Source organism: Mytilus edulis, chromosome 8, assembly GCF_963676685.1.
Source record: "Mytilus edulis chromosome 8, xbMytEdul2.2, whole genome shotgun sequence".
Classification (NCBI taxonomy): Eukaryota; Metazoa; Mollusca; class Bivalvia; order Mytilida; family Mytilidae; genus Mytilus; species Mytilus edulis.
In genome coordinates, this window is record NC_092351.1 from 86,584,962 (window position 1) to 86,612,017 (window position 27,056).

General features: G+C 31.0%; 1 long non-coding RNA gene across 1 annotated transcript; it reads right to left on the reverse strand.

Annotated features, from left to right (window-relative positions):
• Positions 1-27,056, reverse strand: LOC139487171 (uncharacterized). The gene is made up of 5 exons (XR_011655778.1): positions 26,920-27,056; positions 2,977-3,026; positions 1,668-1,750; positions 618-649; positions 1-59 (listed from the first exon to the last, which is right to left on the reverse strand). It is a non-coding gene; the product is annotated as an uncharacterized lncRNA (long non-coding RNA).

Sequence of the window (27,056 nt, forward strand, 5' to 3'; positions counted from 1 at the left end):
TTACCAACACTTCCTTAGCTTCTGGTTTCCCTTCTAAGAAGGACCGAGGGAGAAGATTTCTGAAATTATAAAGATAATAAATCAAGTATTCGTGTTGTATCTTTAGGATAATGATTAGAGCAATTCCGCTAATAACAATTATAAACATAAGATCGCTATAAAATACTATAACTCTTAAACAATAAATTACAGAGTATGTATGCCTCGACAGCTGTGACTAACATGCAAATATTGGATATTTGATTGATAACACTTTATAGTACTATCTATTTATGAAGACAATACACATTATTTAAGAAGCGTCGTAAAAGTTATCCAACTTAGTTCCAGAATATGTTGACCGCCAGTTATTGATGTATATGATAAAACAAAGCTTTGCTTAATGTTATTATAACGGAAGTATATTTTCAATACTGACATAGGATTCATATCTATACCATTTCCTTAATTGATTTCATATATTATGTTAAAAGAAGGATAACATACATACCGAACCCTGTGCAAAACGAAAGAAAAAGCGTGTAGAAGTCTATATACTATAGTCTCAAGCTAGTTCTAACATACACTATTTTGATTTGCATAATACACTGTACTGATTATAAGCGAAAGTATATTACCCGAATCTCTCCTTCTTTTCGTCAGTATTTTTCTATAATATAAAAACTACAAATTTGAGAAACAATCTTTGTTTTGCAAAATTTTCCATTAATAACTCAACAATTATTTTTATCTTGCTAGTACTGAGAATGTTGGTGGTTTGTAGTACGGACGTCTGGTATTGTCTTAATTGTTCATCAGTGTTTTTAACTTGACGTCAACTATCTTATTAGCAATGTTCATGAGATATAACATGTATCCAACCATATTATGTGAGAAACAAAATCTTCTCGTTCAAGTGAAAAGCGAACACTTATGCTTGATTTGCACGTATATGTAACAAAGTAGTTGACTTGAACATGTTGAACGACAGAAACATCTATTTTGCTGGGAAACTTTAACACCAGGGTTAATATTCGACATCACAAGCTTGTCATAACATTTAGTAAATTATATCATCGATACAAGGACTTTTTTTGTAAATATAAATCATTAAGCAGACATCTTATACGTTCAAGTATTTTGCATTAATCTGTATTGATAAATATAATACAAAGCACAAACATGTTGTCATTCGCCTAAAATCCTTAGGAAGACTTATTCAGAAGGATTATAGTTACGATACTGTAGTTTTGTCCATTAAAGATGACACTGTTTTAATCAATATTGATTCATTCCTCAAGTTTCTTGATGTTGTCTCTCTGACATTTTTATTAAGGTTTCCATTCCTACTTTAATTGATAATTTCTAGCAAATATGAGAAACCAATTCTGTGGGCACATGGACACGAACATTAAATATAAATTAATAAAGAGTCAGACTGTGTATATCCGTATATATATATATATATATATATATATATATATATATATATATATATATATATATATATATATATTATATTACAAGATATCGAAACAGAGAGACATGAACACTGAATAAAACATAGCTAACGTTTCAATTTTAAATAAATCCATTTATGCGTATTTCAAATATAATCATACAATGCGAAATATAACATTTTGTTGTCAATACTGTCTATCAGTCTATCTTTTGTATGTAAAACATACCATTTTATAATAATAATAAGTTTTTCACAAATATATATTCATAACTCATCGGTTTTTCTTCCTTCCTCGGCAAAGGAAAACATCTGTAATTATAAAAAACGATAGTTGAGTTTTTTTTCTATGTTATGATGATGTTAACACTTATGTCGATGCCGACAACAATAAGTCATGAGATAGTCATAATAAACAGTAGCTGTTTAATGGTGTGGAAAAAAAAAGATCCTCAAAAAATTACAAATGATATTCACTGTCGCAGACAACCAAATAGAATATACGTTTTCAACAAATTAATATGTTTGCAAGGAACAAGAGTTTAAAATATATTTCATGGAAATGTTAACATAAGCAAGTAGACAACACAATATAATAACGAATAAGTTGTAAAGAGTGACGAAGTAACTAATAACCGTTATACCAAATATGTCATGTCTCATCTCATGACCACAAAAAATCACAAAAATGCCGAGATTTACCTTAAAAGTAAACAAACCTTTTAACAGACTTATTCAGAAGGGATATAGTTCCGATACTGCTTTATGTCATATGGTATTTGGTATTAGTATTTGATAAATTAGACCCAAATACATCGGAAATAAACACATTTATTTTAATAGATATAAGAATAAATTGTATTAGTGCCAAAACCAGTTATTTGCATGATATGGGTTATGTTCTTCTTACATGTTTCAATATGGTAGGTGTGATAATAAACCCTTTATAATGGAGGTAGTGTGTTTTTTTTTTCTCAAAATATGATGAAGACATAGTGCTTCAATTAGTTTAATTGAAGTATAGAGCTAGCATGTCAGTATAATGTAACTTTTAGTAGTCAAGTGTTAATCTGTGTATCATTGTCATTTTGCCAAGTTTATTTTGTTACCTTTTCTGACATCGGACGCGAACGTCATTTAAACAGAGTTTTACTGTGCGTATTGCTATGTGTTAGTTTTTTCTACATTGGCTAGAGGTATAGGAAGAGGGCTGGGATCTCACAAAACATGCTTAACCACACTGCATGGTTGTGCCGAATTCAGTTCCTTTGTATGTTTTATATTCAAATATGAAGTCCATTTCCACTGAACTAGTACACATTGTTGTTGAGGGGCGAGTTTAAGTCCACCACCAGGTGCAAAATTTTCTTCATGGATGAAGACCATTTTTTGTTTATTTTTGTGTCTTTTTGACACATTTCTCATTATAATGCCATCAATTACCCGTACACATTTGATAAAAATAAGTATGTTAAAACAAATACTTAATTCTTTGTGTTATGTATATATTGTACCAGTAGCAAACAAAATGTCATTACCCATGTTCAGAGTCTTGTGACTTATGGTTTGTACTTTGTTCCGTCATTTCCTGAAAAAAAAAACGAAATTATAATGTGTGTGGCAATATTTAACAGGAATAACGCAGCAACAATGTAAATCACAATGTTTTAACACGATCAATGAAAGCCACAAGTGTATGAATTGCAAATTTTGGTAATCAATTGATTATGAAAACAACCTTTAAGGGGGAAAATAACACCTTAGAAAAGATAACTTTTACTCATAGTCTGATTCAAAAATTATAAATCACAAGCAATATGCAAGCTTTTAAAAAATGATGATCCGAATGTTAACATTGTTGTTAAGAGCAGCTATACACCTATTGTTATTCATTCAATCCTTTAATCCATTTATAGTTACACATTTTCCATCTATTTATATTCAAAGAAACATAATAGGAAAGTGAAATAGATTCACAAAAAAAAAATCAGGAGGTCAGGAAAGACGGAAAAGGACCATACCTGTTTTCAATTTTTGACCCAGACCTTACCTTTATGATAAATTAAAATTTAGAAAGGCAAAGGTCTAATGGAGCTTCTTTTTGATTTAAGTGGGGTTGGAGACTAGAATGAATAATTTTCTCCTGCATCAATTGTCATCATGCTTTCCTTTTGTCAGGTTGCATATACTGTTATTTTTTTTAAATCAAAACTCTTCACTTGTTTTTTTTTTCAAATTTCATCAATGTCCCACTCCTCAAATGATAGCTCCTTCACTTTAATTTTTAAACAAATAAATAAAAAAAACTTAGACAATTATAAAGATAAAGGCTTCTAGCTGATTGTAGATCTTCGTACCAAATCGATTAAAATGGAATTGACTCCATGCCATTTTTTTGGGGAAACAGTAGTTTTGAATAAAATACACCGTGTGCTTGGTAATAGTAATGTAAAATTATAGGTTACGAATAATTTATAATGACATGTGCATTTGTCTGTTGAAAAAAAAAAACGCTGGCATAGTTGTAATTGCAATTAAAAATTTAATTACATGATTTAAAATCAAAAGACATGTTAGAGGTTAGAAGATACTGAGGGAGTAATCAACCACAAGTTGAAGTGTATCATTTAAATGTCGAGGAAAAAGGACTTCAAGACGAAAATATGTATATCAAATTTAGTACACAACTCACTACACATAATCTAATACATATATCTGAATAAGACAAAACATATATCTTTCTAGTCTCACTTTTCAATCTTTATCCTGACAGTTGTAGAAAATGAACAGGTGTCTTCTATTCCGTCCGCAAACTTTTGGGAAAGTAGAGTCTAAATTAAGAAATATGGTTACAACTGATATTGTCGTACAATTTTGAATTATATATTTTTGAATATGTAGACCAATAGATTGAAATTTCTTGCTCATATAAAATATATGCCGATTTTTAAGCTGTTCCCTATGTATCCTAGGTACTTTTGGCGTCTCATATTTAAAAAGAGGTCTCAGCTTGAATCGCAAATACAAAAATCGGTTACACCACATATAATTTAAATATATTGTGTACTTTTACCAGCAGAACCCATGTATGAAATAAGAAAATAAAACATTCTGTTCAGTGGTTCAGTACGTACACTGCGTATGTAACAACATGTCCATTACGTATTCCACGTGCATGGCATGTATTGATGTCATAATGTATGTCTGTATTGTTGCATGGGGGATTAAAGCTTAAGATATATGTATTCTTTATCTATATATTAATTCATAACTGCATAAAAGGTCAAGGCCAGCACAATAAGTTATCAAAGGTACCAGCATTATAATTTAGTACGCCAGTCGCGTGTTTCGTCTACATAAGACTCAATAGTGACGCTCACAAGTGTTTCTCACCAAAAATACGTGTATCATCCTTGAGGTCAAACTTAAACGTCACATGAAGGAAACAATTTAAAGGGGCATACCACCTCGTGATGACCCACATACAAAAGATATAAGGTCTAGGTTAAAAGACAAAGAAGTTGCGGCCTGGTTGTGTTTATAACGGATAAATAACAACGTTAAGTTGACCTTGAGGTAATATTTGAAGGTCATCTGAAGGTCATCATGATGCAATACACGTAGTCCTATAAAATACATCCACATGCCAGATATGTAAGGCCTAGTTCAAAAGACATGGCCATTATGTACTATCAGAATGAATTTTGCTCTGAAATTAAGCTAATTTTTAAGTGGGGCTTTATCAGTGAACAAATATTCGCCACAGTTATCATAATTAACTATGATATTGCAATTAACGAGTAATCTTTATAAATATCAACATATATACCCTTATACCCATTTTTCAGAAAACTTTCAAATTTGGTCGATAGTAGCATGTAAAAGAGGGACGAAAGATACCAAAGGGACAGTCAAACTCATAAATCTAAAACAAACTGACAACGCCATGGCTAAAAATGAAAAAGACAAACAGACAAACAAAATTACACATGACACAACATAGAAAATTGAGGAATAAACAACACAAACCCCACCAAAAACTAGGGGTGATCTCAGGTGTTCAGGAAGGGTAAGCAGATCCTGCTCCACATGTGGCACCCGTGGTGTTGCTTATGTGATTAAAAATCCGGTAAGTCACATTCATGAAAGGGAAGGGGATTGTAGTTACGACGTAAGGAACATATCCGATATCATTTGTGAAACGGTTATTCAATATCGGTCAACCAACTCGTGATGACGTCCGTAAAATTTACGAAGGGATGATTTCAACATCACAATTTGGAACTCTTGGTTTAATAGCTTCCTTGTGAACAGCAACCCTCTATCAAGAAAATCATGATAGGAAATACAAGCACGGGAATATCGTATCAATTGGGAGATATATACCACGTATGCAGGTGTTGCTGGAATGTTGCTACTTAAAACTACAAAGTTCACAATTGGAAAGTTTAAATCATCTCTTTTTTCGTAAAGTTTTGTTTTCTACCGCCCCTCATTATCAATTTCTAGATGGAAGTCAATATATGATGCCCACTTAACTGTATCTGTAGTATCCCTTATTTCTAGTTCGATGGGATAGATGCGTTCCACATAGTCACCAAATTTTGAATTATTAAGTGAAAGAACATCATCTATATAGCGGAAATTAGAGTTAAAGAATATTGCTAACTTCTTATCTTTCTTCCTAAGAAGCTCCTACATGAAGTCAGCCTCATAATAATAAAGAAACAAGTCGGCAAGTAGAGGGCCACAGTTTGTTCGCATTGGAATGCCGACAGTCCTCCGAACGTAACGAATATGTTGTCAATCAAGAAATCAAGCATCCTGATAATATCAGTTTTAAAAGATGCCATATTTGAGTTGCAAAATCTTTCAAACCTATGGTAAATCTATGGTTCAAATCTTTGAAAATTTTTACAAGGTATTAAGCTTGGCCTAGTTTATCAATTCGAGAAAACAAGAACAATTAAAAGACAGGCTGTGTTTGGGGTATAATGTTAGGTACCCCTTAAGAAACTAACAAGATGTATCATAAAGAGAAAAACCCATTTTGCCAGTTTAAACATTTCTTCCATCATTTCAGCTTAATAGATTTTATTTCAAACTAATTGAATATCTGTTCAATGATTTGGATTATTGTTTGTTGACTATCAGTGCAATCGTTCATGACAATGTAAAACTGTTGAAAAAGAAAGAAAAATACAGATATTCTTTGAGGCCTACGATAGCAGAAATATATTTATTTTTCAAAAGTTCATATATTGTCTGATTGTTGAGGTTTGATAGGCATTACAAATTTAAGAAACAACATGTAAGGACCGTAATGAAAACAAACTAAATAGGAGACGGAAACTCCTAACAACACACACAAACATAACTATGATTAAACAGGTTTTGATATTTGGATGCAAAAAATATAGATATGTTGTCTGCTGTACATCCTTCCAATCTTCACCAAACTTAAAACAGTAATATAACATCAACGCAAAGAATGATCCACTATAAAATAGTACTTGAAATGGCTTAAATCACTCAAAAGTAAAATCACAAAAAGAATGAACTCCGAGGAAAATTTAAAAAGAATATATGGCTAAATCAAACCTGAAACAGATCAAATGAATGTAAAATGACTGTAATATTGCTGACTTGTTATAGGTAATTCGAATGCAGAAAATGGTGGATTAAACCTTGTTTTATAGCTAGCTTTACCTCTCACTTGCATGACAGTACAATCAAATTCAAAATACATATTCACAAAAGCAAGTGAAAATTCAATGAACGGATAAATTTCGATTCAGTGTACCTACAAAATAAATAAAACAAGGGGGTGGGATCTAAAACAATATAAGATAGACAACCACTACTGTGGACATAATGCCGCCAAAGAAAATAATAAACACAATAATTGTGCAGTAAAGTATACATAGAAGTTCGCAAAAATACATACAAAATATTTTTAACTTTTTATTATACCAATCAATTTAAACGTTATAAATATTACAAAACAACTACTAGTATTGATTGTAAATTAAGAATTTATTGATTATTTTAGAAGTAGTCAGGTAAAATTAATTTTGTCTATAATATTAGCATTTAAAACTGTTATGTACGACCCCTATGGCTACATACCTTTGTCAAATTAAATTCGACGAGCATATATTGTAAGTATATCATGAAGTGCACATGATTAATTTGTTTAATATCGCAAACTTTTTCAACAACTAAAACATCGTGAAAAGAGATCTCGTGATATTTGTCTCTCTGTATTTTAAAGCAAATTGGCATTGTCCTATGCTTTAAAAAAAAAGGACGAAAGATGTCAGAGGAACAGTCGAACTCAAAGATCGGAAAAAAACTGACAATGGCATGGCTTATAAGAAAAAGACAAACAGAAAAACATTAGTATGCAAGACAATATAAACTTCATGTCATTATTGATATAGCTACAGCTACTAAACCATTCAACGTTCCCTCTTACACGGAACGAACACGGAACGAACACGCGAATGGAATGAAATGAGAACGAACGAGTTAAATGAGTCAGAATCGTGTATCTCCACTCATTTATTGAAGCCAAATCGTGTTTTGCCGCTCAAAGTCGTGTGTGAACGAAACGAACGAAACGATCAGAATATTCCGTGTAAACAAACATGTTCCGTTCAGAAACGATACTATCTCACCTGATTGGTTGTTTGGCGATTATGCTAATTTTCAGAGATCTAAATGAAACGAATAAATGAACTTAAGTTAATCGGTATATGATATCACTCATTATTTATTTATGAATAGTTTAATTCATAACATAATTTCGTTATTGCATTTAAATTAAAAACGTTAAGTCTGAATTGAATAGATAAATAGTAACATAAAAAAATATTATGAAAGGCTAACAAGATTAATCTAAGTATCAAAATACCTTCTCTTCTTTTGTCTGCTAGTCATACGAGTTTCAAAAATATATATATTACTTGTAAAAAAAAATTGGACACGTACATTCTTTATTTATTGTCCATATTATTATCAAAGTTGTCATTTTTTTCTATTTATTTTCTAAGGGATCTTTATATTAGTTAGTACGATGTATATCGGAAAAGACGCGAATAAAAGAATATATCATATTAAGCTTTCAAAACATGTGTGTGTCAATCTTTTTCGTTATCCAAGCCAAACGATTTGCATAGTTTTCTTTATTAAAGAAATGAATGACCTTATTCGTGTTTGTAAATAATTAAGAAATAATTCTTTCATGCCAATATATTTGTTAATATCTTAATACCGAGCGATAGCGAGGTATTAAATGTTTACAAATATAATGCCTACCCATGTTAAAATGAGCATAGAGCATGGCATGGTAGAATTATTTCCATTCTAATAGGAATATTTTGAACTTTTGTACTTTGAAGCGGACGTATAGTAGACGCTCGAAATGTCGTCATTTTGATTTGATGAACAAAAACGTTATAGAAAAAAATCAACAGTTTATCAATAAAAAAAGAACAGAAACATTTAAACTTTTAGAATGTTTTTATTTAATTTCGTAGCGAGCAACTACAAGACAAATGTCCATTTTGATCTCTGGCGTTGTTCAAAATTCATCTGACGTTGCAATTTCAATTGTGACGTCAATCACGTGCAGCCCATGTTCTATTCGAATAAGAACATGGCTCTGTACCCTAAGCTAAAGAAGAACGTCATATTAGAATATTAAACTAACGCCCGTTAAGTTTTTCCAAAAAAAAAGATCAAAAATCTTCTTATTTTGTTTCGTGTAGGGAAAACATTTTTTACGATGCCTTCAGTGTAATCATTTCCCGTCTTTTATATTAGCGTATGGTCGGTATATTTAACCTTTTTCAAACTAAATACTTCCAAGATCTGTCAATATATCTGCAAGAGCAGGCATAGTCCAGTATCATATGCATGTACATTGTATTTGTTTTTATTCAAGTGCAAACACTAGTAATGATTGGTTGTTCATTTCTTAAAGTCCAGTGGCAAATATATCATGCATGGTCAGGATGAACTACGCTCACTGATATACTTAGCAAGAATATTCAGTGAAGAAAATAATCATTTATTATATTTTGACAATAAATGTGTTTTCTGTTTACCTAAATGGCTCAACACAATTAAACGGTTGATATAATTAGAAAATAGATCTAACGCAAATAAAAAAGATGTTTATAAAATACAGAAAATCAGCTCAAAACAAGAGAAGAGAGTCATTCTAAAAGTTATTGAAAAAGAAATAAAACTGCCTTGAATATTTAAAAAAAATATATATTTACTTATGCAAATATTAAAATTGTCTTGGACAGTAGAAAAAAAACCAAATATGAAACACAATATATTCTTAAAAAAATATCTAAAAAATATTTGTTTTTAAGTAAAATGCGGGTAAGTGACCATTAGCTTGGAAATAGAAATATGTTAAAATAAACTTTATGAACTTTTACATTTATAACATCACTCTTTGTTTGTCCCTTTTTTTGCGTTCTCCGAAGACTGCAAATACAAAGCTTTGATCGGAATCTCACTTTTTATTTCTCGTCCATATAATTTACATGTTGATTTTTAGCATCCGTCTATTACTTTTTCACTCTTTGAAGTTTCACATCTGGGGATTAAAATAAGTTAACAAGTCGTTATATATTTCACAATTGGGAACTTTCATGGTGTTTAAACAGTCAAAATAAAATCGTGATAATTTAACAGTTTAATCACGTTTATCATCGATAATTTACGATTTATTTTAAATTGTAATAAATCAGAAAATTGATAATTGTTGTACACTTGTTTCAATAAGATTTACTCGTTGGTATAGTTGTTATAGCAAACTTATTAATTGCCAAAATGTTCATATGTTTATTTATAATTTTCGGAGTTTAGCTTGGTGTCCGAGGTCACTGAACTAGTACATATTTTTGTTTAGAGGCAAACTAAAGCAAGTGTCCGGGTGCGGGATTTTCTCGATGTGTTGAAGACCCATTGGTGGCCTTTGGCTGGTTTTATTCTTTATTGGGTTGTAGTCTCTTTGACACATTCCTCATTTTCATTCTCAATTTTGTGTGATGTTAAGTTGGAAATGTCCAGGATATTTAAATCATGGTCATATCTATGATGAAATTAGGAAATATTCATTGGCGGATTTAGCCATTTTGTAAAAAAAGGGGGTTCCATCCCAGGATAAAGGGAAGTTCCAATCATATTACCCATCCAAAAGCATTGATCGTCAAAAAAAAGTTGGTTCTAACCCCGTAACCCCCAACCCCCCGCACCTAAATAAGAGCTGAACGACGACGTTATATTTACGACAAATTACTTCGAAAAAAATACTTAAAATAGCAACAAATTATCATATATTCTTTTTTATTTTATAATGTATGATAGCTTTGTAAATTGATTCTTAGCTTATTTTGTTACGTTTTCTCACGTACAGTGGTAAATATTTCACTTATATTCCGGACGAAATAGTAGTAATAACGAAGAAATACAACTATAATACTTAAATGTGTTCATCAAAACAGAATACGAATTTTGACAGCTACTGAACAATTAATGAAGAAACCTTATAAGGGGCATACATTTTGAGAGTACAACATTTGCCTACGATAAAAAAAAATCCTCTACTGTAACGTAGTATATAGAGAAGGTTAATATACATTGAAAGATGGTACACTCCTACACACTTATATTCTTGCATAACTATACAATGTTGTAACATTTAAAAGATTAAATGAAAAGCAGGAGGTATCGTTTTTTTTTGGCATAAACAAAAGCTACAGTGTGTTTCGTCTTGCTCCCCTCGGTGAAATTATAATATTTGCACGCCCTTACCTAGATCTGACCTTGGGAAAATATTCCATTAGAATGTGAAAAAGAGACTCAAGAGGTGAGAAGAATGTTGTTTTAAACATTTTAGCATACATTTGTTTTAAAAAAAATTGAGAATTTTAAAAGAAAAAAATATTTATCCACACAATCAAAATCTTCTTAACCCAATACATGTATTTTCAGAAAAAAATATAAAAACTAATAAACTAATAAATGCAATAATTTTCCATTATTTTTTGAAATACATTTTGAAAAGGATTTTAAGATATGACAAATGGTTAACATGGTTAACAAAAATAGAGTTGAAGAAAATCATAGCTCGCAATTTGACGAGATACCATTACAGTTATACTTAGACCAATCTGACAGCCACCGAGGCCCCTGTTGTGAAAGATTTTGAATAACTTTGCTAAACCTTCGATCATGAAATTTTAAAAACTTTGATCATAGATTTAGCTATTGTGCTCTTCAACTTTGTACTTGTTTGGCTTTATAAACATTTTGATATGAGCGTCACTGATGAGTCTTATGTAGACGAAACGAGCGTCTGGCGTACTTAATTATAATCCTGGTACCCTTGATAACTATATATCTATGCTTTTATACATGCTTCTACATAATCAAGAGTTTGAACCCTGAGGTTTTTTTGATAATTTTGAATTATTTTCTAACTACCGTTATTGATATTTATAAAAAAAAATTAAAGACTAAAACAGGGTCATATTCAAATGTAGTTACTCCTAACAGTGCCTTGTTGGATCCCCTTTTCGAAATCCTTTATTAACTTAGTAATTCATTTCTTTAAAAATCCTTTCAAATATATTTATACAAAGAACTCGTTAAAAAATATTTATATTAATACAAATATGTTTTATTCCTGGAACAGATTTCACTCTATACATGCTATAAGGTTCTATACAATAGCGTTCTACAAATTCTGAAGTATACACCTACGGGTGCGGGAATGCTCGCTACATTGAAGACCCATTGTTGGTCTTTGGCTGTTGTCTGCTCTATGGTCGGGTTGTTGTCGCTTTGACACATTCCCCATTTCCTTTCTCATTTTTTTCTAATATATTGTTTCTATTTAATCTATTTGTCACCATGGTCAGAGGTCTGATTACCATGGTCAAAGATAAAAGTTTCATTCCCATTCATCTGACATTCTAATCTCTACCAGCAGGGAGAATTGATAAGAGGTTGTAATATGTTGAATGGATTAATTAACATCAATAAATTGTGCAATTTGATATCTCATAAATTTTAGGATGAAATTTGGCGTTTGTCCTATAACTGATTACAAAATGACCAGCCATGGAGAATTCCATTAAGTTGTTTTGTATGAACATCGTATTTTGTTTATATATCCTTACAACTCATACACTTCTGTTTCAATTAAGACAATGTTTTATTAATTGTTTTTGCTATTGAAATTAGTTGTTATATTAAAATAAATAATTATTTACCTTAATCGATGTATTATTGTTGACCATTCGAGATTCTTATTTTTCAAAATCAGTCTTCAGCTGAATTTTTTATTTTAATATTTCTACGCGGGACGCAAGGGATTTCAAATCGAAAATAAATGCACAAAATGTGATGTTTTGTGTCTTTCAAAACACGAACAAATTACAGAATTAAATGCAGGATAAAAACAATAACAATTAAGTGTCTTTAAATATTAGCTGTATTTGTACGCGGCTAGAAACAGGAGTAATAGCTCGCTAAAGCCCGCATTACACCTGCGTCTTAGCCTCGTACACATACAGCTGATATATAAAGACACTAAACAGTTATATTTTCTATGTTTTAAGCATTTATGCATACGTGCGGGTTCATAATTTTCATTCTCCTTAAAAACATTTTTGTAAAAAAAAATCAATTGAGGCTTGCGATTGTCACAGAGGGAGATTTTGTCCTAATTACATACCCGAGTAAGAACGGAAACATAAACTGACCGGATATACAATTATTGAAATGTTAATCAGATTTTTTGTGATATCTTTTATTAAGTAATTAAAAATTTATGTTAAAAGTAAACTTATTACCAATAGAAATAAAACGAATATCCGTCTCATTGCCGTCAATGTTAATATCAACAGTCATAACAGAAAGTCACTTTTACGATGTTCATACTATAACCTCCTTGATAAACACAACTGTTATGAAGACTTTACAGCAACGGGGTGACTTTTTTCTGGTTTGAATTGTTTTGTGTCGGGACCTCCTTAGAGCTTACTATTGCGTATGGATTTTCGATATAGAGACTTATGGTTGCTTTCATCCGTCATTTACTCTGGTTGATAGTTGTCTCGTTTGCAATCATACCACATAGTTTTTAGGTAAAATGCGGGTAAGTGACCATTAGTATATAAAATTAACGAATATAAATTATATGTCATTTTGATGTACCCTTGTAATTATCGCGGAATGTAAACTCAAACTTGCAGAGGATTTCGAGACGGTGACCTTAAATAATTCACATCTATACAAACTGGACCCCTGTTGTGTTCACTTCGAAGTGCGAAGCTACATGTATAGATGTACATGTATAGATGGAACGGCGGACCAGTTTAACATCTATAAGTCATTTTGTCTCTGATGGGTAGCTGTTTCTTGCGAAATATAGTTTTTTTATTCGTTTCTCGTCCTCAATACGCTTTACCTATTTGCTATTTATCATAAGTTCCGAACAATGACCAGTCGATAAAATGCAACTGTATTATTTGTCTAAGGTTTTACACAAATTTGCGACGAAGCATATTGTATAATATTCATTGAATATTCTTTTCTTAGTATAATTGTGATTTTTTTTATCCCGGTTTAATATTAATAATTCTTATAAAATGGGATATTTATGTGAATTAACGAAAATTCAAAACTCTAACTACATTTTTGGGACTTTACACTTAACACGAAATATGACTGTTTGTCCTTACTGACACTAAAGTACAATTTTTTAGATGATTTGTTGTAAAATTTCACATTACTGTTTAAGTCATGAGTACAATTGATTAGGAAGGAAAATTATATGTCGTATATAAATGGAATGGAATACGGAAAAAATATTCTCTATATATATATATCTGGGCAAATTTCTTTGTTTCAAAAGAGTTTTGATTCAATATTTGTTGGTACTTTTTTTATTGCAAATTTAAAGACAAAGCTGAAATATCTACACTATATTATTTATGGTTTTCTAAAATGCTTTCATCGGCAACGTTTAGGGCTGAAAATTAATTTCTAGTTTATGGAAATTTGTTAAAAGATTACAAGTTTTTAGAAACATCATCATAATCTATAATTTTACAACCCCCTCTCCCCCCCCCCCCCAACAAAAATAAAACAAATTAAGCCATTGATGATGATGGAAGTTTTTAAAGAACTTGACTGGCTATACAGCCCTTACATACATGTATCTATAGGTATGCTATCATGCTTATTCAAATTAGTTTTAAACGTCAAATTACGGTATCAGTTTTTAGTAAAGGTTTCGGTAACTGAAAAAGCAACTGTCATTGAATAAATCGACAACTTGTACTGGTTTTGTGGTGGGTTTTTTTTTGGCACAACGCATATATAAAAAAAAGAAGATGTGGTATGATTGCCAATGAGAGAACTCTCCACAAGAGATCAAATGACACAGAAATTAACATTTTTTTATATATATAGGTCACCGTACGGCCTTCAACAGTGAGCAAAGCCCATACCGCATTGAGCTCCCTTTGGTTATTTTCTTGTGATCTTTATTCTTGTAGGTTTTTTTTTCCTGTGACTTTTTTCCTGTGACTTTTTTCCTGTGACTTTTTCCCGTTTACCAACCATAACAGGTATAACGTTATAACTTCACTGTTATTGTCAGTTTCGCTGAAAGCTAAAACATTTCAAATAAAGGAAATAAAAATACTGAATCATATTTCAGAACAAATTTTAAACACCAAAAAAATCAAGATCCATGTAAATATATACATATTTTTATCAGTCTCATTTGCTAAAAATGACAAAAATAAAACTTCCATTTGATAAATTTTGGATGATTGGCAGTAGAATAATTATCTATTGAACAACTAAGTGTAAAATGTCTGGCCATTTTTCAAAAGATGTCCTGCAGAGTTCGCCCGCTGGTTATTTGGATTGATTATTGTAAATTAGTTACTCAACCATATCTGCAACTCGTCATATCCAGTAAGCCATGTGTATAATACACTTTAATATAGTGATAATTTTAAACATCCTTTTTACAAAAAAAAAATTAATAAACCTTTGAATACATTTAATCTTAATATGGAAGTAGAATATTCTATTTCCATGTCTCAACAAGTTTTTAATGACTATACTGCGAACCAAAAAGTTTTAACTAAATTTCACATCATTTAATTAATAAAGACGGTCTATTTAGACCTGAGCCAGTGACCATCATGTGGTTGTCGGTTTATTTTATAAAGAAAAATACATGTGATGATGTGATTATAAAATACGAAATTTATCTGTAAAACGAACCAAATTACATTTCGTTTAAGAATGATATAATCGTTCACACACGCTGTAAACGTTCTAAAACGAAATGATTAGTTCACGCGTTTACCGAACAACACGCTTGTTCTCATTCTATGTCGTGTATAAACGGAATGGAACACAGAATGGAACACGGAACGAACTTAAACAAAATGAACGAAATGAATGGAATGAATGACACGCAAACGGAATGAACGAAACACGCAGACGGAACGAATGAAGAACGAAGCGAAAACGGGAAACTTGAGTGGTTCAGTAGCTGTAGCCTTTAAAAAGTCAATGGGGAAAGTTTCAACAAAATGTCATCAAAACTGAATTTTGAGTAAAAAAAAAATAAAAAAAAATATCAAAATGTTTTGTAATTTTTACAGAAATTTATTTCGAAATTGAACATATGTTTGCATACCCCAAAACAGCAATTCAGAGTATATCAGCATCGACCTCTCCCTGATCTCTGACTTTAACTTTTACATAAAATAGGACTTACATTCTGATTTTAAGATCTATAAGAATGCATTTCATATAAATCTACACTTGAAGTAGTTGTATAATTTGTATTATGTTGAACCTGAACAATATGTACCTGGTAGTATGTTAAACCTATCATATGTGTCTAGCTATTCATAAATCTTCGAAGAGTTCCTAATTATCCTTAGTCATACGAACTGAACCGAAATATTCATTAAATATATACCTTAAACAAGCTTATGATAATCGGAGGCATGGCTTCGCAAAGATATCAATTAACAATTAAAAAGTTATTAGATATCGGCAGATGTGGTGTGAGTGCCAATGAGACAATTCTCCATCCAATTAACAATTTTAACAAAGGAAACTATTATTTTTTTATATGAGCGTCACTGATGAGTCTTATGTAGACGAAACGCGCGTCTGGCGTACTAAATTATAATCCTGGTACCTTTGATAACTATTATAGGTCAATGTACGGTCTTCAACACAGAGACTGGCTCACACCTAACAACAAGCTATAAAGGGCTCCAAAATTACTAGTGTAAAATTGTATGTATTGTCTTAAATCACAAGTCCTTAATTTATAATGATACATTTGTATCCCCTACATTACAGATTTATCAATCGTTTCGTAAATCTTAAATAGAAATATGAGACTGCTTACACGGCAATATTTGTAAACCTATACAATAAACTCATCATAGATACCAGGATGGAAAATTTATATTAACGCCAGACCGCGTTTCGTCTACAAATACGGATCAGTGACGCTCGAATGTTTAAAAAAGCCAAATAAAGTACGTAGTTGAAGAGCATTGAGGACCTTAAATTCCATTGTGTTTAGCCAAATACAGCTAAGGTAGTCTAGTCCTGAGGCAGAAAAGCCTTAGTTATTCAAACTATTAAGTAAAATTCAATCTTTGATTAAGAACAATAAGATATACGATGTGTGTAAAATTATATTTTACTTTCGTCAACTAATTGAAAAATAGAAATGTTTCATTTCTTTTCGTATAATGTTATAAAATGATATAAGATCAAACATAATAAAGTATAAACAAGTAATTTAAATGGGAAGATCATATCATATTGTATTTTTATCTAACTCTTTGTTACTTAACCTTTAGTTAAACGAAATATAAAGTCAATTAAAAACCAATTGTTCAGAGAACAATTGAAGGTCTTTCAACCAATAAGGATTTATTAAGATATGAAAATATTAAAATTCAGTTGAAAATGTCAGTTCCTATGGCTTAATGATGTATAAATATGAATTTCAAGCAAAGGTCAAAATCTAGAACGTCCAATTAACCTATGACCTTGACCTCAATGTCAAGATCATAAACCAAGGATCCCAAATCAAAAGACCCTTGGTCTGTATTATGTATGGTTCATGAGTAATATCACTTTACGCATAATTCTAAATATAAGAGGGGCGAAAACTCCCATTTATTGTCTACGCACCCTTGCAACCAAAATTCATAAGTTAGGACATGTCGCAACTAACAATTTAGTAAAAATAATTTGTCGATATCTTATAAGGTTAATGAAAATAAGTGAAAATAAGCCAAAATCAAAATTTAGAATTTGACTTTGACCTTGACCTTTGACCTTGACCTCATTTTCATTTTTTTGGACCAAGGATCTCAAATCAAAATACCGTAGGTCTCTATCACTTATGGTTTTCCAGTTTAAAATACATTTCAAAATTTCAAATACAAAAGGGGAAATAACTCTCATATGGAATCTCTATACGGCTTCGGTCAAAATAAAACAGCACATCCTGAGGATATAATGAGCAATTTGCAAAAATAAATTTGTCGGTTTCTTATACGGTTGTGAAGATTACGAGATAACAAGAAAAACAGTGTTCGGGGAGATAACTCTTATATGGGAAAGATTTTGGTTACGCGGAGTCAGTTATAAAAGCGTAATAACTGTTCGATATCATATACCATATGTCTTAGCGACATCTTGCGAAACAAAAAAATTGCGAAGGAACAAAAAGTTGGCGGAAGAAAAAAAATAATAATTAAAAACCAATCGTTCAGAGAACCATTGATGGTCTTTCCACCAGTTAAGACCTTTTTTTTAATATGAAAATATTAAAATTTGGTTTTAAATGTCAATTTTAGCGTCAAATGACAGCTTATTGAACGCTTATCTAAAAATATATGGTTTATATATAAAAAAAAAAAGGGAGATAATCTTTTACTTCCGGTTTAAAAAATTTACTTCCGGTATTGTTTGATAGTTTACTTGACACTGATTCCAAAAATATATGGTTCTATATACTTTTACATTGATTTAGTGCGAAAATTAGCTACTTCCGGTTTACAAAAGGTCACTTCCGGTTGTGTTTTTTAAGGTCACTATGCTTACAACTTAATGCAAACAGTCCCATGGCTTTATCATGTGTACATATGAGGTAAAAGCAAAGGTCAAAATCTAGAACGTTTAATTAGCATATGACCTGGAGCTCAATTTCAAGGTCATAAACCAAGGACTTCAAATTAAAAGACTCTAGTCCTCTAATTTATATTGTTCATGAGTTATATTACCATACGTATGATATTAGATATAAAAAGGGGGAAAACTCGCGTCAAATGTCTACGTACCCTTTCGACTAAAATTTATGTGTTACTACATGTTGTAACTAACAATTTTATGAAAATATTTTGTCAATATCTTATATGATTTCTGAAATAAGAGATCACAAGCCAAAATCAAAATTTTAATCATGACCTTGACCTTTGACCTTGACCTCATTTTCATTTTTTTGGACCAAGGACTTCAAAACAAAAGACCCTAGGCCTCTAACACTTATGGTTTTCCAGTTAAAAATGCATATCACTTATATCAAATATAAAAGGGGAAATAACTCTCATATGGAGTCTCCGGATAGCTTCGGTCAAAATAAATCAAATCATCCTGAGGATATATCGAGCAATTTTGTAAAATTAATTTGTCGGTTTCTTATACGGTTGCGAATATTAAGCAATCACAAGAAAAACAGTGTTCGGGGAGATAACTCTTACATTGATAAGATTTTGGTTACGCGGTGTCAGTTACAAAAGCGTAATAACTGTTCGATATCATGTACCAAATGTCTAAGCGACATCTTGCGAAACAAAAAAACTGCGAAGGAAAAAAAAGTTGGCGGAAGAAAAAAAATAATAATAATAATAAATATAAATCAATTGCTTTTAAAAAGCAATTGTAAACGGTCTTTCCCCCTTTGAAACATAGATTGATTGGGGGGGGGGGTTTGTTTGTTTGTTTGTTTGTTTGTTTGTTTGTTTCTGTAAGGGGTCTATAGTATTGTGTTACCGGAGAAGTTTCATGTTTAGTTTGGAAAGTTTTTCTTTTATTTTAGGACCAGCGCGCGCGCCAGATTGAGGAGACATCACGTGACGCGGGTATATAATAACGAAAACTTAGTCTTTTTATTTCTTTTTAGGTGGGGACGTTAAACAGACAACATCTATAGAGATGGAATGTACACAATGTAATTTCTTTTGTCATTGTAGGAAATTGACATTTTGATCACAGTTCACCAGCAGTGCATGATTTGGATTTAATTGATTCGGTGTAACTTTAAAACACGTTTAAGGATTATTTTCTTAAAATGTACATTTTTCAGCACCAGTTTGTAACAGATAAGTTTTTCAATCCAGGAGCGGACATTTTTATTGTAGGATTTCACTGAGATTTACGGACCTAGCAAGCGATTTTTACGGCATTGCCATTTTTTTTCTCTAGGAAAAGCTTTGAGAGATATCTGCACCAAGTTTTTTTATAAACTTTAAGTACATGTATGCCCTGCTGACTGCAAATTTTGAGGTCGATTGTACTAGTAGTTTCAGAGTTCATGTGGATTTTTTTTCAGAAGTGACGCAAGAACAATATTAAATTTCAATGTTTCATGAAACATGATTGATTGATCATGATTGATTGATTGATTGATTGATTGATTGGTTGGTTGGTTGGTTAAACGGTTAAACACGTTGGATAGGGTCAATTGAAACAGCGAAAAAGAAACAAAGATCTTGGACCCTATATTAAACACATGAGACTGAAACATGATTGATTGATCATGATTGATTGATCGATTGATTGATCATGATTGATTGATTGATTGATTGATTGATTGATTGATTAGTTGGTTGGTTGGTTGGTTGGTTGGTTGGTTGGTTGGTTGGTTGGTTGGTTAAACGGTTAAACACGTTGGATAGGGTCAATCGAAACAGCGAAAAAGAAACAAAGATCTTGGACCCTATATTAAACACATGAGACTGAAACATGATTGATTGATCATGATCATGATTGATTGATTGATTGATTGATTAGTTGGTTGGTTGGTTGGTTGGTTAAACGGTTAAACACGTTGGATAGGGTCAATTGAAACAGTGAAAAAGAAACAAAGATCTTGGACCCTATATTAAACACATGAGACTGAAACATGATTGATTGATCATGATCATGATTGATTGATTGATTGATTGATTGATTGATTGATTGATTGATTGATTGATTGATTGATTGATTGATTAGTTGGTTGGTTGGTTGGTTAAACACGTTGGATAGGGTCAATTGAAACAGCGAAAAAGAAACAAAGATCTTGAACCCTATGATAAACACATGAGACGGAAACATGATTGATTGATTGGGAAACATGATTGATTGATTGATTGATTGATTGATTGATTGATTGATTGATCATGATCATTATTGGTTGATTAATCATGATCATGATTGATTGGTTGGTTGGTTGGCAAACACACATAAAACTCTTCAAGTAGTGCCCCAAATCACATATGTACATGACCTTGACCTTTGACCTTGTGACCTTTGTCAAGGTCATTGCTTCACAATGTCATTTCAAAAGACCCTATGGGTCAAGGTCATTTGGTTTAAGAGTTTTGTCTTATAATGGCTTTATATAAACCATCAATGGGGATTATGTCCCTTACACAATGGTAAAACCGATACAGTCGAAATGTAACAAAGTTGCCCCTTGAGGTACCAAACATTTTTCACTATGTAAATTTTCTGTATCTATAACCATTCCAAAGTTATAGGGAAATCAAAGACCAATAAAAATCTAAAATACGACCTTGACCTTTGACCTTCACCTTATTTTCATTTTTTTGGACCAAGGATCTAAAATCAAAATACCCTAGGTCTCTATCACTTATGGTTTTCCAGTTTAAAATACATTTCAAAATTTCAAAAACAAAAGGGGAAATAACTCTCATATGGAATCTCCATACGGCTTCGGTCAAAATAAAACAGAACATTCTGAGGATGTAACGCGCCATTTGGAAAAATAAATTTGTCAGTTTCTTATACGGTTGTGAAGATTAAGCGATAACAAGAAAAACAGTGTTCGGGGAGATAACTCTTATATGGGAAAGTGTTCGGTTAAGCAGGGTTAGTCTCAAAAGCGCATAAACTGTTCGATATCATATTTCATTTATCTAAGCGACATCTTGCGAAACAAAAAAACAGCGAAGGAAAAAAAAGTTGGCGGAAGAAAAAAAATAATAATAATAATCAGAACAAAAACAATAGGTCTTTCATCCGAAAGGTGAAAGACCTAATAATCAGAAGAAATCCAATAGGTCTTTCCACGGAAAAGTGGAAAGACCTAATTAAAAACCAATTGTTCAGAGAACAATTGAAGGTCTTTCCATTAAAACAATACAATGTATTTTGATATGAATAAAGGCAACAGTAGTATACCGCTGTTCAAAACTCATAAATCCATGGACAAAAAACAAAATCGGGATAACAAACTAAAACCGAGGGAAACGCATTAAATATAAGAGGAGAACAACGACATAACACTAAAATGTAACACACATAGACAAAATCCCACGAGAATAACAAATATAACATATATATATAACATCAAAACCAAATACATGAATTTGGGATAGACAAGTACCGTGACACGTCTTATCGCAATGTGAATTTACACTCAAAAATAAGAGAAAGCAAACGACACAACGTTATAATGTAATACACACAGAAACGAACTATAATATAACAATGACCATATTCCTGACTTGGTACAGGGCATTTTTAAAGGAAAAAAATGGTGGGTTGAACCTGGTTTTGTGGCATGCCAAACCTCGCACTTTTATGGCCATGTGAAATATAACATCAAAATGACAACACAGGACTACAATATAAATAAATTGGAGAACACAATTGACAAAGAATCACACGAACAACAGCCAACAAAAGGCAACAAGTTCAAAATTTTAATACGCCAGAAGTGTATTTTGTCCACACAAGACCTATGTGTGACGCACAGATACAAAAGTTTGAAAGCCGAAACGAGTACAAAGTTGAACAGCATCGAGGACCAAAAGATCAAAAAGGTTGTGCCAAAAACGGCAAGGGTTTTCTGTTAAGTAACCAGAAAATCCCTATAATTTAGAGTAATTTATACTTTAGCAAAGAGTAAATTTAATAAAATGAATATTCAAAAAATGTACATGATAAAGCTGAAGTATTAACTAATTACAGGAAACAACTGAAATACATTTACATAACCAGACATTTGAAACACAAAAGTAGACACATCCGAATACGTTTAAACCTCTACGCCAAGTGACGTCCTATTTGAAACCGAAAAATGACGAAAAAATGACGTCATTTGAATTAGTAAAACAGAGCATCAAAAAATGAAAAATGACGTCACATAAGAATGAATAAGATAGAATTAGGATTAATTTAAGATTATATATTTGAACTAAATACTGATATTGCATTTAAATAACAAAGCACATTTTAATTCTTATTAATATAAAACTGAGGTAGCAATTAACTATATTATAAAACTATGTCAGGTTTGTTATGAATCTAACTTCAAACATAAAATATCGTACTGATTACTTTGAACGAAATCAAATCTGAAAGTTGTGAACTAAGTTTAAAATGTCATTTCAATCGTCAAATGATAGCTTCTAGTACGCTGATTCCAAAAATATTTGGTTTCCATACATTTTTTTTAAATAAGGGAGATAATTTGTTACTTCCGGTTTGAAAAATGTTACTTACGATTATATTTGAATATTTACTTGACACTGATTCCAAAAATATCTGGTTCTATATACTTTTATATTAATAAAGTACAAAAAATAGCTACTTCCGGTTTACAAAAGGTCACTTCCGGTTGTTTCTTTCAAGGTTAAATGGTTTGATACCTTTTTCCAAAAGTTTCATCGCTTTATCATGTATACATATAAAATAAAAGCAAAGGTCAAAATCTAGAACGTCAAATTAAGCTATGACCTTGAGATCAATTTCAAGGTCATGAACTAAGGACCTCAAATCAAAAGACCATAGGTCTTAATTATATTTGGTTAATGACTTATATCACCAAACGCGTATTTTTAAATACAAGAGGGGAGAAAACTCCCTTTTACGTTCAACGTGCCCTTGCAATAAAAATTTATGTGTTACGACATGTCGCAACTAACAATTTAGTAAAAATAATTTGTTGATATCTTATACGGTCTTTGGATATAAGTGAAAATAAGCCAAATTCATATTGCTTCGGTCATAATAGGACAAATCATGCAAAGGATATAACGAGCAATTTTGTAAAATAAATTTGTCGTTATCTTTTACGGTTGCAAAGGAGTTGTGAGCACAAGGAAAACAGTGTTTGGGGAGATAACTCCTACAAAAAAAAGTATTCGGTTACGCAGGGTAAATTTCAAAAGCGCATAAACTGTTCGATATCATATACCAAATATCAAAGCGACATATTGCGAAACAAATGTTTATCGCAAGAACAAAATTAGGCGGAAAAAAAATAATCAGAAGAAAAACAATAGGTCTTTCCACAGAAAAGTGGAAAGACCTAATAAAGTATTAAATGGGTACTGTTAATCAGAATCAGAAGTTATGGTCGTCTCATTCTTAAACCTCATTATACATGTTATAAACGCATCAACTCGTCGAAGATGTTTTTGTTTAATATGTATTCCTTTATAATTTAAATCGGTTTGTTTTATATTGTTCAAATTTCTGCTGATTTCTGTGAATGATATATGTATGGCGTTGATGTAACTTGTTATTGGTATCTTTCATTTAGAACTATATAATGTATAACACATACTGGTTTAAACGTAAGAGAATCAGTTAAACCTACATCTATCGGTTACGCTTGGGAATGTCAAAATTGATCAAAATTTAATGGAGATTTTTTCATAGGATTCGTAATTACCTCGGTCTGATTCGATAAATGAATTAGTGAGTTATTATTTCGTACTTTTAATGGAAGTAGAAAACATAAGGACCTATATTTAAAACCTGAATATATACATATCAAACTTTAAACTTAGAATAAGAATATTTCAAGTCTATTTATTGCTTTATCATATTTGTTTCGCTTATTTGGAAATAGATGACTTAAAAGAAGCAGTTATTTGAAAGTAAATTGTATGAGCGATTATGATTGTTTTATTTTATGTTTTAACTAGTTTTTGTTATGAATGAATCTTTAATTAAATGCACATTGGTAATATCTTGACTAACTTTTTTGTTTTTTAATTCAAAATACAAAGTACAGGTTAAAAGAAAAACTAAAATTTGAACGTTATTACAACATCTTTCAATCCATTAATAAGTGTATTCATTTCATAATAAATCTGCATTTCAATTATTCATTGGATGTCTTAAACGGTCACTTGAACAACATCGACTAAAATTATATTTAAAATTGCAGATGTATCTTTAAATTAAATATCTACAAATCATACACATCTGTGTTAACCTTAAATATATGGAGAAGGTCATGTCTTCATTATCCTTGTTTTAATCGGGAACTATGCCTGAGAAAAGATAATACTTATTTAACTTGTTAAATGTAAAATCTGTACTAGTTGTTAAAAGCACGAAATGCATGAGTAAAGAAGTGATTTTTAAACTGATGCTATCCATTTAATTACATAATCTTAAATCATCTCTTTTGTAAACATTCAAAAAAGCTAACATCGCAATATTTGTAGATAGCAATTTAAATCCGATGTTTACTATTTAAGTATAATGTAATTTGACAGCACAGCAACATTGAATATAGTATGTGTATAATTATGAAACCTTTCGACAATACCTTGTTAAAGGGTTGATTCCGCTATTTCTCTAGTTAATTTATTTGATTTAATTTAACCTCTACATAGCAAGTTACCAATTACCACTTTCAAACGAGTGCACATTAACGAGTTTATTTCTATATACCAAAACCTCACTTCATAGTAGCATTTGTCAATTTCTACTTCAAATTAATTTTTCGCATGTAATACTGAAAGTTGGAAATGCAAAAATATTGCTGTGTTACCATTGGTTGCTAAACACTAAAAAAAAAGTTTTTACGACATCTTTCTATACATTAATAGGCGCCTTAATTTTAGAATAATTCTACATTTGATATAAAAATGGGACGTCTTAAAAAAGGGTCAACTTGAACGACATGGACTGAAATTATATTTCAAATTGCAGAAATATCTTTGAATTAAATATCTACGTATCATGCAATGTTGTATTAAACTTAAAGATACGAAGAAGGTCATGTTTTCATTATCTTTGGTTATCAGATTTGCAATATTCAAAAAGATATATTGTACTACCTATTTATCTTGTCTTAATTGGGAACTATACTAAGACTTACTTTACAATTGTCAAATGTAAAATCTGTACTAGTTGTTAAAGGCATGAAATGCATGGGTAAAGAAGTGATTTTTAAACTGATGCTATCTGTGTATTTACATAATCTTAAATCATCTCTTTTGTAAGCATTTAACAATGCTAACAATGCGATATTTGTAGATAGTAATTTAAAACCTATGTTTAACTATTTAAGTATAATGTAATTTGACAGCAAAACAAAATCAAACGTATATATGCGTGATTTGAAACCTTTCGACAATACTTTGTAAAAGGGATGATTTAACTTTGTTTTTGCATTATTAATCTTTGTAACTTAATATAAACTTAACTTAGCAAAGTGTCAATTATCGCTTTTAAACTGATGAGTGTGTTTCTATATATCAACACCTCACTGTAAAATAGAATTTGGCAATTTCTCTACTCAAATCCCGTTAACTAAATATTTCATGATCAGAATTGATAAATTTATATAAGAAATTTCAATTATATCTTAACACGTTAGTAGCTACAAAATAAATTGCATAGATAATATATCCAGTTGCAAATCATTAAGAAACATAACCTGTACAGCGTGTATGCTAGTTGTTGATTTTGAAGTGATATGACATCTTTGTTCTCTGGGCAGCACATCGTTAACTCCTTATTAGATTCAATGTATTATATATTCAGCATAGCTCTATAAATATGCAGTGATTCAGTTATTACAAACCTAATGGATGTAAATCATTTTTTTTAAAGAAAATCTAAGTTTTAAGTTTTAAGTTAATTTAGTTGTTTTAGAAAATACAATGTTGACAAGTTGAATAAATTTTTCTTCATTCCCCATTATATCCTGATGTTTTTCGATAAATATGTATTTATTCTATGATTAAAATTAATATCGCTATTTCCAGAAAATATTTTAATTTTCCTAAACCACAATATAGTGTGTTATTATATCGACCCCATACAGTATGAAAAAAGTGAATACTGACCTACTGCCAAGAAGCATCAATAAGAATGCATTTATGATAAACTTCCATTTGAAGAAATAATTGATGCGTACAACATGTACAATGTTGAACTTAAAATGAATTTGTATTCATATTCTATTCTATTTGTCTATCAATCA